The following is a 15,739-nucleotide window of genomic DNA, read 5'->3' as shown; positions in this document are numbered from 1 at the left end:
CACTGAGCTGCACCTACAGGCTGGGAAGTCTAGATGCCAGGGTGTGTCCCTGTGTCCCCTTTCCAACAAGGCTAGCAAACTGTACTTGTCCCACGGAGCTCCTTATTCTAGTATCTGCCCCATCCCAGCAAGCAGAGTGAGCGCCTTCCCCACCTACCCATAGACAATCAGATTCCTCCCAGCAGACAGAAAGAAGACATAGTGGTAACATGGGATAGTCTATTACTCTGAGCAAGATTTGGAGAAAGAAGAGCTTAAGAGTTCATCTGCAGGCTATCTGGGGGAATGTGAACAAATAAGCTTTTATGGTAGGTAGGCATTTTGTGCACTGCTCATTGCCAGTCTTCTAATTCTTCCATTAGACTAAAACTCTTAATAAAGTCCTGCTGAACACAATACACATTGATAGACCTTAAAATAGTAAGTGGCATGCTTATTATGTGGCATGCTTTTCAAAGCTTTTAATATGATATCTTAAATTATTTGGAAACTGAAATAATGGATCACTTTGAAAGCCATGCCATATAATGATAAAAGCCACCTACCTGAGGCCCTGCTCCAAACTCTACAAGGCACCCTTATTAATAGACCATCACAGAATGAAGCATTCTGGGTGCCAAATAACGGCCAATGCAGCACCAAGGGGCAACCTAAAAAGAAAAGAAGAATTAGTTTGAAATTCCAAAAGTGTGACCCAATCTGGTTAATGGCACAGGAGTCAAATTGGTTTTTATTCATCATATTTTTTACTTTATTGGAAAACCTATCTCAATTCCCATTAGAAACAAATGTGAAACAATACAACATTTACAGTACACTGAGAAGTGAAAAGTAAATTAATCAATATCCCTAGGTTTATATATTTCCCTCCTGAATCACCAGTTATTTAGATTGTTCATATTTTTATTCAAATACTACTCCCAGTTTACTGTCACTCCTCAAAATTGCTGCTTATATCCTTCATTTATATTTGAAACACACGGACTATTTTCTCTATAATAATTTTCAGAAAAGCCTTTTGAGGTGTATATCTTGTTCTAAACAATAGCGGATGGAGAAACCCTTCCTGATGAGTGTTTCCCTTTGGCCATGTGTTCACAGGCAAGGGTGTGTCTTTATGATGAAGCTATTACTTGTTTCAAAGAGAATTCACAGGTGGCACGTCCATCTTCAACAACACACAAAGAAACACCAACATGTATTCCAAAGTACTCAAGGTTTGGGATTACTCACAGCTTCATTCTGTTGGTACAGGTAAGGAAGGCCTACCACTACAGGCATTAATCGAGAGACAAAAGGGATGCCGGGAGCTCTATGCAGAAGTCATCTGCTTCATTTTCCCAGACCAGAGAATCAATGTTCAATGATATATGGCTACTGCTCTATTAAGATAAGTAGCTGACACCAATGTGATGCATCTTACCAACACTTATTACATATGGCATCAATCTGAAGTTCCTGAGGATGCAAACATACAAGGTATCTGTTCTCTAGGAGCCTACAAGATAGTTGTGGCCACAAGACAGATAGATACCTTATGTCCAAGTGACTGCTAACTAAAATAAAAGTTGCCCTTGTAAGGCAGTACTAGGGGGACAAATCAACAGTAAAGAACACTATTATATGGTACAAACAAGTACCTGAGAAGGTCAGAAAAGGAAAAGAATACAATGGAGTTTTGGTGATTTTTATCTTGAAGAATGTACAATAAAGAAAGGGGGGGCATAGGGGTGTGGTGGGGGCACACCAGTTAGCCAGAAGAACTCACAGATGAGCACCACAGATTATTACAGATTCTAAGATGATGCTTTGGCTGGAGTGCGGTGTAGTGTATAGACATTGTAAAGATTCAAATGAGAAAAGTTCACTGAATCCCAAGTGGCCGGGACTTGTACCCTCATGTACTAATGACAAGAAGTGGGTCGATTACGAAGCCCTGAGAACAAGCACTCAGGGCGGTGGGAGGGGTATGGGGGAGGGAAGAAGGTTAGGGCATGCTTGTGCAAATGAGATACAGAAGTTGGGTGCTGGAGTAGCATACAGCAGAGAGCTGAAAACTAGCAAAAATGAGCATACAGCAGAGAGCTGAAAACTAGCAAAAATGGGCATTTCCTAGAGGAAAGTGGATGGTCCTTAAGTGTCTGACCAGAGTGACAAGGGAGATACGAAGAAGGGAGACAGGGCTGTGTGGCTCACTTTTAAACAGAGAGACTCAAACCAAATTACTGGTTAACTCATGTTGGTGCCTAGTGACTGCCATTCTAATTTAAAGAGGGGATGGGGGATCCCTGGGTGGCACAGCGGTTTGGCGCCTGCCTTTGGCCCGGGGCGTGATCCTGGAGACTCGGGATCGAATCCCACATCGGGCTCCCGGTGCATGGAGCCTGCTTCTCCCTCTGCCTGTGTCTCTCTGCCTCTCTCTCTCTCTCTGTGACTATCATAAATAAATAAAAATTAAAAAAAATAAATAAAGAGGGGATGGGCAGGAATAGAGCTTCAAAGAGAAGGAAGAAAAAGATGGCAAGCCCCACAAAAAGACAAAGCTTCTATGAGTTTTAGAACCACCCTGCAATTCTTGCCTAGAGCTCACCACTTAGGCATGAAGACAATACACTTCAATAAGAAAGATGGTGGGGCGAGGTGGGGTGGGAGGGCAAGAATGGGGAAGGAGGAGGTGGGAGAAATACCCCCATGTGAATTGCCAATTGAGCAGGAAGGAAGTGACTTCCAACAAAAGGGTGCTTTCTTCCAAAGAGCTGTGTACTGGAAGAGAAGAAAAAGACAGGCTGGCAGCTAAGGGGGATCTCAGGATGCCAGGTGGGGAAGACCTGGGACAGCTTCTGTGCTGAGTGAGGGTAAAGAGGCAGCGAAGAAAAATGGAGCATTCTGGGAGACAAGGCAAAATGGGAGCCTAAGTAAAGGGAGAAGTTTTCATCTTAGATGAAAGAGGGGCTTCTTTATGGACTTGGAAGAAATGTATATTCAACTTCGTAAATGTCTTGGTAAAAGAGGCAAGAGATGCAAGAAGTTTGCTTAACTTTGCCAGGGCCACGTAGAAGGGTCATGTGAGGAGAATGAAGGGGAGTGGGACACTCGGCTGGGGCCAGAGCAAAGGTTAAAAAGACACCATGGAGAACATGAGAGGGTGTCCAGGAGCATCCCTGATGCTTTTTAAAAAACAAACAGAATTTTCCATAAGAATTAAGTTTGTTAGTCATTGTTGGTGGGTGTATAAACCATTAAAACTTTCTGGACTACTCTGTGGAAACATGTAATCAAAGCCATTTAAATGGTCATATATGTTGACCGGATAAATTTCTAAATGTAAGCCAAAAAAAAAAAAAAAAAAGTGAGAAACAAAGATTTTAAGTAAAAGCAGGTTCAAAGTATATTTTAAGAATAAAAATTGATAATGTCTAATAAAAGGGGTAAAGTATACATCTATATGACAGAATTACTATGTAGCCATAAAAACCATGCATTTAAAGAATATTAATTCACACAGGAAAACACTGATATAATGCTAAAATTTTAAAAAGCAAGAGAGGATATACTGAGTACAATTTTGTGAAGTACACACTTAGAACTACTCCTTCTACAATACCCTTATCTAGGTAAGTTATTTTTAAAGACTAGCAAGATGTAGGCTTTTTATTCCTCTGTATTTTACAAATGTCCAACTTTTATATTAAAAAAATAGTTTACCAAAAAAAAATGGCTTTTCAAATAATGGTGCTGTAAAAGTTTTCTGTCTATCAACAACAAAAATAACTTGAATCCATACCACACAATATATATACATAACTCCAAATGGATCATAGACACAAATGTAAAATCTAAAACTATAAAAATTCTGGAAGCAAATAGACAAAAATCTTGTGACATTCAGTTACTCAAAAACTGCCTGTCTACAACACTGAAAGCAAAACCCATAAATTATAAACTGGATATCATCAAAATTTGAAAATGCTCTTCAAAGGACCATGTTTAAAGAATGAAAAGACAAGCCCCTGGAAGAAAATCTCTGCAAAGCACAGATTTGATAAAGAGCTTGTACCCAGAAAATATTAAGAACTTCCAAAACTCAACAATAAGAAAACAACCCAATTGAAAAATGGGAAAAATATGTGAATAGACACTTTACCAATGAAAGTACATGGATGGTAAATAGGCACACTAAAAGATGCTCAACATCATAGGTCATTACAGAAATGCAGTGAGATATCGCCATCTACCTCCTAGAATGACTACAATGAAGTACTGTATCAGTACTGGTGAGGATGTAAAGCAAATGGAACTCTTACCACTGGCAAGAAGGTAAAAATACTAACGTCACTTTTTAAAAGTCTGTCAGTTTCTTAAAATGTTAAACATGTGCCTATTGTATGACACAGCCATTTCACACCTTTGTGTTTACTGAAGAGATATGAACACACGAATCTATACAAAGACTTGTACATGAATATTCATGTCAGCTTTATTTGTAATAGTAAAAAAACCAGATACAACCCAAATGCCCATTAGGATGTGAATGGATAAACAAGCTGTAGTAGAGTCATAGGATGGATTACAAATCAGCAGTCAAAAGGAATGCGCATACACACAGTAACATGGAGGAACCTTAGAATCATGACGCTGAATGAAAAGAAGTCAGACAGAAAAAGAGTACATATAAAATTATTCTGTTTATATAGAATTCTAGGAAATGCAAACTAATCTATAATGACAGGAAGCAGCTCAGCGGTTATCTGGGGACTGGAGGGAGGGTGGGCTGGGAAGGACAACTCACCAAAGGACATGAGTAAACTTCTGGGAATGATGGTTATGTTCACTATGTCGGTTGTGGTGAAGGTTTTAAGGATGTGGATACAGGTCACAACTTGGCACATTATATACGTTAAATGTGTGCAGTTCATTTAGCATCAGTTGTATCTCAGTAAAGCTAGAGAAGAAAAGCCCAAGTTTTCACATTGAGAAAAAACAAAACTAATGAGGATGACAAACAGATACTCATAGGAATTTACCGAAGTGTGCCAAAAAAAAAAAAAAAAAAAAAAAAAAAAAAAGGATGAAACAAAACCCAAACCACTTTCTGTGAACTGATACACTAACATCCTTTATGAGGGCAATGACTCAAAATGACTACAATCTTTCCTTCCAATTCACAGGGGCAAAAAAGGAAAAGAGGAATACTGGCTTCAATGTAAGAGTCACATTCAGTCCTTGCTAGAAAGGCTCTGTCTAGGCAGTTTTGAGAGTCACATTCTCAGCTGTCACCCGTGGAGGAAGCCAGTGCAGTTCACCTGTTGCTTTACAGACTTGCACATCGTGCTGCATGATTTAAAGCCTCCAGGAATACATGCTAGCTGGAACGGAGACTTACAAATAATAAATAGTTCTGGGATAAGTTCCATTTATCAAATACCAAAGGAAGTACCCACTGAAGCAATTCAATGCAGCCTCTGTATAGACCTTTTAAATATGTTAATTAGCGGTAGCCTTAAAAAGAAAGGAGTGCTGAGCTAATTGGTAGGCCTGCCTTTGATTAAAAAAAAAAAAAAAAAAAAGAATAAATGAAGTAACACTCCAGCCAAGATAACAAAAGAATAAGTACTAGCCAAGCTTGGGCAGGTATTCAGGTAGAGGGAGTCAGAAACTGTAGAGGGGGTCTAGGTAACCTGAGGCAATTTGTTATTTTTGGAGCCAGAGTGAAAGACTGAGCAAAGAGACTGGTGGAGGAGCTTCACAGGAGTCACGTTACCAAGGGCTGAAAACTTTTAAGATTTATTTATTTATGATAGACCTAGAGAGAGAGAGAGAGAGAGAGAGGCAGAGACACAGGAGGAGGGAGAAGCAGGCTCCATGCCAGGATCCCGGGACTCCAGGATCACGCCCTGGGCCAAAGGCAGGCACTAAACCGCTGAGCCACCCAGGGATCCCCCAAGGGCTGAAAATTTTTAAATGATACCGTTAATTTACGAAGTATCCTAAATGTTGGTACCTGTACAACTTGCTCCCGCCACTCCTGTCCCCAGCCACATTTCTAAATAATTCAGAAAACAACCAATCTTGGTGTGCTTTTGTTGCTTTCTGAAACAGAATTAAGTGGGGATTTTCCTTTTCAGTTTTTATTCAGGATAACATTTTTTTCAAAGAAAGCTGACCTTCCTTAATTATAAATTCACTTAGGCCTTTGGGGTGTTTACTGACGGGTAATTAACAAAAGGGGGTTTAAATTTGTCACTGTGAGGCCTCAGGGTCTTCTTTCTTGAAGCCTCCACCAGGATCTGGTGCAGCCCCTTCTCCACTGCAGGACACACCCCCGCTTGCTCCCCTCACCCCACTCTGATAGGGACACATATTACAGAAAGGTTGCCTGCCCATAGAGTAGTACACATACTGTTGCTCGAGTACGGTTCTGGCAACTGTCTTTATGGAGCTCTTTTGCAACTCAGAGAGGGCATCGCCCCACAAACCTTACACGGAATCACAGAGTCTAGGGTGCTACAGGGAACAGTGCATGGAGACAATGGGCTTGTTGGGAATCACAACAGTGTCTGAATCCCGCCTGAGCCTTACCATAAGTGTAACTCTGGACAACTTAATCTCTGGTCAGCATTTTCCTCTGCAAGATGGGAATAAACATTCACCTTGTGGTGAAAAATTGAAGGGGATCATGCATGTCCAGTCCCTGCCATAGTTCTGAGGGTTCAAAATGCAAAGCTACTATACTCAGTGTGTTACTCAGAAATAAGTGCTACCCCAAAATGGCTTGATGTGCACTTAAAAATAAGGGATTTGGGTTTGTTCGTTTCCTCCCTGGCACAACCTCCTATAGAATCATAGCCAACAGAATCTTTGAAGGACAATGGCCATACTCCATGTAAAGGAGACTCCACACGTGTGATGCAAGATGACTATTAAGAATGATGTTTGGTAAGTAGTTTATTTTGATCTTCTCATCTCTGCAACATAGGTGGTTATAGTCACATATAACCCCAAATCAGCTAAAACAAAACTGATCCATGTGGACCCAACAGTAATTCTGAATGTTGAGCTGAATGGTAATTTGGTAATATGTGATCATGACGATCCAGGGATGGACTGCCCCTTGCCTGTGGCTTAACTGTGGGAAAAGATTATATTGCACCTCCAAAAATATTTAATTACTAAAAATCAGAGAAAAAAGCTATATATTAGGGAAAAAATGTATTCTGTTGAAGTACATGAAAAGTAAACCAAAATTCTACACTAATAACAACAATGGAATGTCTCTTTCACACAGCATTTCAGATTAATCCCCTAACCTCATCCTCCTGAAATTGAAGCAAGGGTTGGCAACAGGAGTGTGAAAATGAATCCTGTCTTGCAGAGCCAGGCTGGTAGAGAGATTAAGTAGAGAGGAAAGGCACAGTGAGAAGACAGGGATCCAATACTGGGGGGGAAAAAATCAGTGTTTGACTACGACACACCACAAAGAAGGTTGCTCTAGAAGTTAGGATTTCTCACAGTTTTAAGGTAAGCAGTGTGTAATTTTTGAGATCTCCAAATGATTATACGTGTATGACTTTTGCATTCTTGCTTTCCTCTTGCAGAAGAAATGTTTCTCAACACTAGACACAATTTGAACTAAATAAATTTATACTAGGTCCACCTTGGCAAACAGTTACCTTTGGCCACAACACAGTTTATGTCAAATATATCTACAGGTACCTGCCACAATACTGGACTTGCTTTTGTTTTTTTGTTTTGAAGAATGCTACTGGCATTGATCTTGGTCATGAGGTAATGAATGATACAGAGACCTGAGTATGTATTTTTCCATGTACCTAACCTATGCAATATACATGTTTTGACCTTTCTGAGCCTCAGTATCTTGAGGTGCAAAGAAAACACAATCAAGTGGGATACCCGGAAAGTAAGGGAGAAGATTATGGTTAACACAAAATTGATCTCAACAATACACTGATTGGTGGTCCTTTTGCATTTTATTTATTTATTTTTCCTTTTGCATTTTAAACTGAAACTCATTTGGTAATATAAAGCTACAGATAATTGTGTCGGGCAAAAGGGGGCAAAGTGACTCCAAGGAAAAAAAAAAAAAGCAAAGAAACTCTTGGGCCTGTCTTGAATATTGTCCACTGAGTTTCAGCGGAGGATAGAGAATAAGCTCTACCACAGCAGAGATCTTGCTTTTTACTGTCCCTTTCTGTATCCCTAATATCAACAACAGTGGATGCACAAGGAGGTACTCAAATAGGTGTTGAATGAATAGGAGGAGGAAGAGAAAAGAGGGAGGGCAGGAAGGTTTCTATCCTCTTGCCACACAGATCTGGGGAACAAAACAGTTGCCCAACCTACTTGATTACCTTTGTGAATGATTAGGAATTGACTGAATACTTTAAATTTGAAAATCCTCTTGGATTTCCCTTGAGGATCCAGCAATCAAACACCTCGTTCTCTTTCCTCTCTTGGCCCACCCTCAACAGATACCAGGACACTGCAGTCACTGTGCCATCTTGTGGTCATGTCTAGCAAGTTCGTCTTCCTCCATACACCATTACAGTCTCCCTATCTGCACAGAGGCTCTTGGGATGGGCTGTAAGAATAAAGTTTTGGAAAAATAGATCTCCATTATTTCATTCAACTATCATGGAAAATAAAAAGATGAATCAGTCACCAGTCCTACCACCAAGATGCGTGTAATCTAGAAGGGGCGCTATCTCAAAAGAATATTTGTAATTAATAGCAACACAAAATAGAAGGTAGAAAATGTCCTCAAATAAGCATAGCTTAAGAATAAGGGGAATACCTAGAGATAAATGATTCATTCAAGCTTTGGAGATCAAAGTTAGGGAAGGAAGAGCCATGCGAATGGCAAGTGGAGAGAGATAAGACATGGACCTTTGGGGGGCAGCTGGGAGGTAGGGTGCAGCCCCTGTGGAGGAGCAGGGACAAAGGCAGGGCTTGCAGAGCCTGTGGACACTATGGCAGGTGCAGTTATTTCTTCCTTGACTGCAGCCGACAGTGGCTTTCAAGAAGGGAGTGGGAAATGAGGTTGTAGAAACGGCAGGCTGAGAGGGACCAGGAGGCTAAAGGAAGTGCTCACTGAGGAAAAAGGCACTTCGGTGGGCAAGTTCAGACTCACTTGTGCCTGTCTGTGGAAGCAATATTGCCTGGCGGTTATGGGGACCAAGCAGACCAGTTGTGACGCTGTGGTTAAAAAATGATTTACCTTTCTGCAGCTTGGGTTTTCTCGGCCAAAAAGTGAGACAATTAAGCCTTACAGGTTGCACAAGGGATAGATGGTTTCTGATAATCACATGCAAAGCATATGCCACAGCCGTTGGCACTCAAGAGTTTTACTAAAGTTGAGGAACACCAATAATATGAAGACCTTGAATGGCAGCATCTTTAACAGATGAGGGAGAACCAGCAGAGGTTCTGAAGAGTGGGGGAAAAAGCAGGGGAAGGATGAGAGCAGACTATGGCCTGTGACAGAGACACAGGAGCCAGACGGCTCATGACACACAGGTGTTTAGGGGAAAGAGTGCGGAGAGGGGCAAAAGGAGGAACTCTACTACTTGCAGAATGGACAGATCAGACTGGCCAGTGTAAGGCTAGAAGGACCGCCACTGAATGGGGCGGGGGTGGGGGGGACCAGGTAGCTGTGCTGTCATAATAGCAAAAGAAAGAAGTTAGTTCATGGAGACGGTGGTCACGATAGGAACTAAATTCTACTCCCTTTTGATTTGGAGACATGTAGGCTTTTGGTAATCCTGGAAAGAACTGTGTCAGGGGATGGAGGAACCAGCATGGGACGCCAAGGTTGAGGAAAGAGTGCCATGTGAGAAATCTGAGGCTCTAAGCTCTTTGGAGAAATGGAATCAGCTGAAGGGGAAGGTAGAGAAAAGACAGAGCTTTCTGTCCCTGTGTTTTTAAGATGGCAGAGGTTTGGCATGTTTACGTGCTGACAGGATCAGGTTGAGAAAGGAAAATGGATTAGTGAGGATGCAACCCAGAGCACAAAAGTAGGTTCAGGAAGATGGGCCATGTGCAGATGCTGACCAAAGACCAGACAACACACAGGCGGAGGGCAGAGAAGACAGAAATGAACATTGCCTCAGAGGGGAGGGAACATCTGAGCATAATTTTCAAGGATGAACAGGCATTGGCCAAGTGGGCAAAAGGAGGCAGGAACATTCCAGCAGAGGAAATGGCGCGAACGAGGGCAGGCAAACGAAACCCAGACTGATGAGCCTGAGGAACTTCAAGTTGGTGCTGTGGGGGCATAACCCAGGACCAAATCACACCAGGCCTTGGACTCTAGCTGTCCTTTCATGACCACTTTATGTATGCTGCTTCTAAAGCACCTGGTGATGGGACTGTCCCAGTCACCTGAAAGCCCAAGAAAAGGAAAAACAAGGGGAGAGGATTCTTCCAGGGTTGGGAATACTAAGGTGGGAGAGGGCAGTTGATGCAGTGGAATATTCTCGAGCACTAGCAAGAGCATGACGGGAGCATGACGGCAGAGAGCACACAAAACCCATTAGGAGAAAAGGAGAGGCTGAGGGCATCAAGAGTGCGAGGAGACCACCTCCAGCAGAGCAGGGCAGTTAAGTGGAATGGAAGGACACAAGTTGTGGTTAGCAAGGCCCACTGGGGTTCAGAGGCACAGAGGTGAGCAGACTGAGGTGACGACGACACTCTGGAAAGTGTAATGTAAGCACGAGGTGGTTTTAGTTTATGTGATATTGTCAGAGAATCTTATGACATTTGAACCTTCCAAATATTTAGTTTTCTCAACCAACATCTGCCCCCCAAGTTGCTACCTAGAGGTACCAAAAAGGGTGCCGATTTGAATCTTTTTACTTTTTTTTTTATTTTTTTGAATCTTTTTTTTTTTTTAAAGAACTAGGTAATGTGAATAATTACTTCTTTAGTTTATTTGCTTTGAAAATTCCAATTATTTCAGAATTTGGCAGGTGAGTTTTTTCTTCCTCACCACAGCATGAACTTGTAGTATGATTACACAGTGATGTTTCATTTGTCTTGTAATGTCTGAAACAGGGAGAAAAAACAGAAAGGAGGAACAAGGGTCTGAACAGCCAAAGCAGATGTTACAAGTGCATACATTTCATGCATTTTTATGATGGGAGCAGAGCCATGTTTCCTCCCTCACCAGTGCCAATCTCTCAGGCAAAATGATGCTGAGAGTTTTCACACAGGGAAGATGAGTATGAGTAGCCTCAGGCGTCAAAGGCAAATGTAATGATGGCAGTAGGAGGTGACAGCTTAGGACGGGAAACATACGAAAGGGAAATATGTACAAGAGAAATAAAGCATAGCCAGTAGCATGGTTTCTTTAAGTGGTCATGGCCCACTTGGGGGAGGGTTAAGGAAATGGGCACTCCCACCTGCTACTGTGACTCAAGTCCTCCTGGGGGTCAAACTGGCCATGCAATTGCCAAGCTAGAGAAAGCATTTATCATTTTCACCACCCATTTCACACATAAGAATTTATCTGGAACAAAAAACCCGAGATGCACTAAAGCTTTATGTACAAGGCCATTCATCACTGCTTATGTAATGACCAGAAATAAGCTACAAGGCCAGTAAAGGGATAAGGCTAAATAAATAAATCGTGGTGCTCATTCACCAGTAGTCTAGCTTTTGAGGAATATGAAGAAGTACCATAAAAGTACATGGCAAATAACATTTACACAGTGTTAGGCTTTCAAAAAGTAGGATACAAAACAAAGGAGATTTCAAGTTAGTTTACAAAGGTATTGCCTAAGTCGTTAATTTAATTTAAATCCAATTAACATATAGTGTATTATTAGTTTCAGAAGTACAATTCAGTGATTCATCAGTTGCATATAACACCCAGTGCTCATTACACCAAGTGCCTTCCTTAATGCCCATCACCCAGTTACCCCACCGGTCACACCACCCTGCGCTCCACCAATGCTCAGTTTGTTTCCTAGAGTTAAGAGTCTCTTATGGTTTGTCTCCCTCTCTGATTGTGTCTTATTTTATTTTTCCCTCCCTTTCCCTGTGATCTCTTGTTTCTTAAATTTCACATAAGTGAAATCATATGATGATTGACTGACTTATTTCGCTTAGCATAATATCCTCTAGTTCCATCCATGTCATTGTAAATGGTAAAATTTCATTTTTTGATGGCTGAGTAATATTCTATTGGGTATTACCTAGGTAGTTTAGAGGAGGAAAAAAAGCCTGTTTGTATTTAACATAGTTTTGATGATGTGAACTTAAATATTACACCAGAAATATTTCACATATCTATATTTACTATATGCATATCGATGTCATTCTAGCTTACAGCACTTAACTCATTATTCACTTCTTCCACAAATTCAACCTTTCCAACATTTTTTTCTAGGAGACTCTAACATGTTTGGAGGTAAGAGCAGAACCTGAATCTTCCATCAAATGAGGGGCCACAGAAACATGTCAAACAATCCTACAGGGATGCAATTAGCAAGAAACAGACTTGTGGGAAACTCTACAGAACCAAACTAAACCAAACCAAAAAGATTCCACTTCTTAAATAAATTTTAAGGAGGAACAAAAAGAAAGGTAACCAGTAGGTCAGAAAAAATGAAATGCCCTTAGTATGTTATACTAAGGAAAAACCCCCATCTGTGTGCATGTACAATAACTTTTAGTATTTTAATTGGGGTAAAAGGAGTAAGGTGTGACCTTTCTGGAGCTGTGTGACCTGAAGGGTATAGACTGGAGTTTCGGGTGCCCTCAGTGGTCAAGTGATAACATCTTCCTCTGGGAAAACCCAGTGTGGGCATCAGAACACATTACTCCCCAGGACTGAGGGGCATAGTGAATACTTCCCAACTCTGAGTCTCTGGTGTGGTTGTGCAAACACCAATAGCGTGGGTGAGCTGTGTGTCTCTTGTGACTTCTCAGGCACCATGGGCATCTCCCTTACCATGTCTCCTCTCACTGCCCTGTGTACCATCATCCCCTGGGTATGGACCTCCCTCCCTCCTGCATGTCTGCCTCTTTGCCCTCCTGGTATGTGTACATGTGGCTTCCCCTAGGCGTGTGTGTGCGCGTGTGTGTGAGCACACATGCATTGTGAGCACACGTGTGCCCACTCTCTTCTGGATTTTTCTATTGTTCTGCTTTCCCAGTTGGGGGTATACTATTACTCCCTCTCCCTCTAGTTATGTATATTTGTGTGTCTCTAGGTAGGTGTGTGTCCTTCTTTTCCCTCTGGGAGTCTGTCTCTCTCTCCTACTAAAGGTATGAGGATATGGTGTCTCTTCTCTGATTCTGGGGAGTGTCCCTCCTACTCTCCGGATGCCTGTTGTGTGTCTAGCTCCTTCTGGGTATAAGGGTGCCTTCCCCTCCGCATCCCAGTATGAGTGTGTCTCTCACAACCTGCTGGGTAAGTGCATGTGCAAGTATCTCCCTTCACATCCTGGCCTGAGTTCTTGTTCTCTCCCACCTTCTGGAGGTATGTGTATCTTTCCTGTCCCCCCATAGCGAGCGTCTCCACCTCATCCTGGTATGACTATGTCTACCATCCCCCAACCTTTCTAGGTATGTATATCTCCCCCTCCCTGGAATCTCTTTCTCCCCCATCCTTCCACCTTGTAGTTGTGTGCCACTCCCTGCCCTTCACCCAGTTATCGGTGTCCCCAAGGCAGAGGAGAGACAAACATAGAATTTCTGTACTTCTCCCCTCTCTGGCTAGGAGCTGAGTGTGCTGCTTTCTCTCCCTCCCCTGAAGAGTAAACCTTAACTCACATATACATACATAGAAAGACAAAGTATCCCTGGGTGTACAGGTCTCCCATCCCCACTGTGTTTAGTTTGTGTCTGTGTGTCCTCTCCCCCCATACACATGTCTGTCTTTGGGGTGTGTGTGTACTTGTCTCCACAGCCCCACCACAAGGCTTGCTGAGGGTGAGGAAGGGGCTTCTATATGTCTTGGAAGGAGGGCTTAGGCTGCGAAGGGAAGGGTCTAAGGGGGGGTAGAGAGGGGGGCAGCAGAGATGCAACAAGCCACCTCGCTACCTCCCAAACTTGCTGTCCTGCACTTCACAGTTGAGAGGCTGGCTGCCACTCCTGAGGGCAACACTCAGGCCTCTTCTTGCTGCCCTTCCCCTCCTTGATGCTGTCCTAGGACACTCCTGTAACAAAGTGCCTAGCCACTGCTCTCAGCTTCCTCCAGCTTCCCTCCACTATGGCCCTCCAGTCTGGCCCCAAGGGCACAGCATACCTTCCCAGGTATTTACTGGAGTATTTGCCAGGCGGTTCCAGAGAGAGAAAGGAGGAGGAGGTTGGGGTTCAGTCTAGTGAGGACATGCACAGGATGGGAACAGTGTCTGAGAACAAGGAATGGAATAGGCTGTGCAAGCACAGAAGTGTCACCCCAACCAAGAGCTAGGCAGGCTGGGAACCTTGCTCTGGGACATACCCAGCAACCAAGTTCCAGAGGAGGAACAGAGGGAGGAGGCGAGGAAGGTGTGAACTGGAAGTCACTAGTTCCAGGGAGCTGCACTCTCAAAGATGCCAGGGAGGGGATGACTTCACTGCATCCCGGGCCCCCTGGTTACATGGAAAATAGTCATGAATGAGAATGAGGCCCGAGGTGTTAACCAGCTGGCAAACGGCAACCCATGCAGTACTCAGAGGAATTCTAAGCACTGTGTGGGCCAGCTGTCCCCAAAGAGGGCACAAGACAGTCCTGCAGAGTGGCTCTCTGACCTCACCCCCTACCTCTCTGCCTCTGCCTGGCTGGGCTCCTCTGTCAGGGTCCTCTCTGGAAGTGCCCCTCCCAGGTTGTTCCTGGTTTGCTCCCTTTTATTATTTGGGCCTCTACACAAAGGTTCCTTTAACAACATGTCTTCTCTGAGCACTGTCTCTAAAGGTCCCTTCTCCCCCAGTCCCCCAACTCTTCATCCTCGTATTATTTCCTTCATACCACCTGCCACGAGCTGAGAGAACTGTGTCTACTATCTGTCTCTTTTGTCCCATCTGGCTTAGCATCTAGCATAGTACCCAGCCCAAGGGAGGCCCTCTGTAAAGTCCTCTGACCAGGAGATGTGAAGAAAGGTGTCCTGGACACAGGTCTGGAGATATTTGTGGAAACAGAAACACAGTCATGGAGGCCCAGGAAGGGGGGCAGAGACTGAGGCTTTCTTAGTACAAAGCTGCCAGGCAAAGGTACGGTGCGAGTGGAAACCGGTGCTCAGGAATGGTGTAGTGTATGCTGAGAGGAGAAGCGCACCTAGGAAATGCCGAAATGTTAGGAGAATGGGCCTCGGGGGATCCCTGGGTGGCTCAGCTGTTTAGCGCCTGCCTTCCACTCAGGGCGTGATCCTGGAGTCCCAGGATCGAGTCCCGCATCAGGCTCCCTGCATGGAGCCTGCTTCTCCCTCTGCCTGTGTCTCTGCCTCTCTCTGTGCCTCTCATGAATAAATAAATAAAATCTAAAAAAAAAAAAAAAAAAAAAGAATGGGCCTCATCAGAGGAAAGTACACTGGACATGTTAGAGCAGGAGCAGCAAGGCCAGAAGAGCAGGAGAGGAGGGAGTGTTCAGAAACCTGTCAAGTCCTGCAGAAAAGCCAGTGGGAACAAAATGGAAAGATGCTACAACTGATGGGATATGGATGTTCTCTTCAGACACAGACTCAAAATACTGGGGCAGGATCGTGTAAACAGAAAGAGATGAAGGAAACAGAGACTG

At 43.3% G+C, this 15,739-nt stretch overlaps 1 protein-coding gene across 4 annotated transcripts in view; it reads right to left on the bottom strand.

Moving 5' to 3' along the window:
- Positions 1-15,739, bottom strand: part of PLAG1 (PLAG1 zinc finger) — a 50,947-nt gene that overhangs the window by 18,839 nt on the left and 16,369 nt on the right. For 2 of the 4 annotated variants that reach the window (XM_077876904.1, XM_077876906.1), the window contains exon 2: positions 546-650. The exons of the other annotated variants lie outside the window; for them this stretch is intronic. The gene's annotated coding sequence lies outside the window, so the exon portion shown is untranslated. The remainder of the gene's footprint in view (positions 1-545; positions 651-15,739) is intronic. 4 annotated transcript variants of the gene reach the window in all.

This window comes from Canis aureus, chromosome 28, assembly GCF_053574225.1.
Source record: "Canis aureus isolate CA01 chromosome 28, VMU_Caureus_v.1.0, whole genome shotgun sequence".
Classification (NCBI taxonomy): domain Eukaryota; kingdom Metazoa; phylum Chordata; class Mammalia; order Carnivora; family Canidae; genus Canis; species Canis aureus.
Note: the sequence above shows the minus strand (reverse complement) of the source record. Positions and strands in the feature narration are given on the sequence as shown.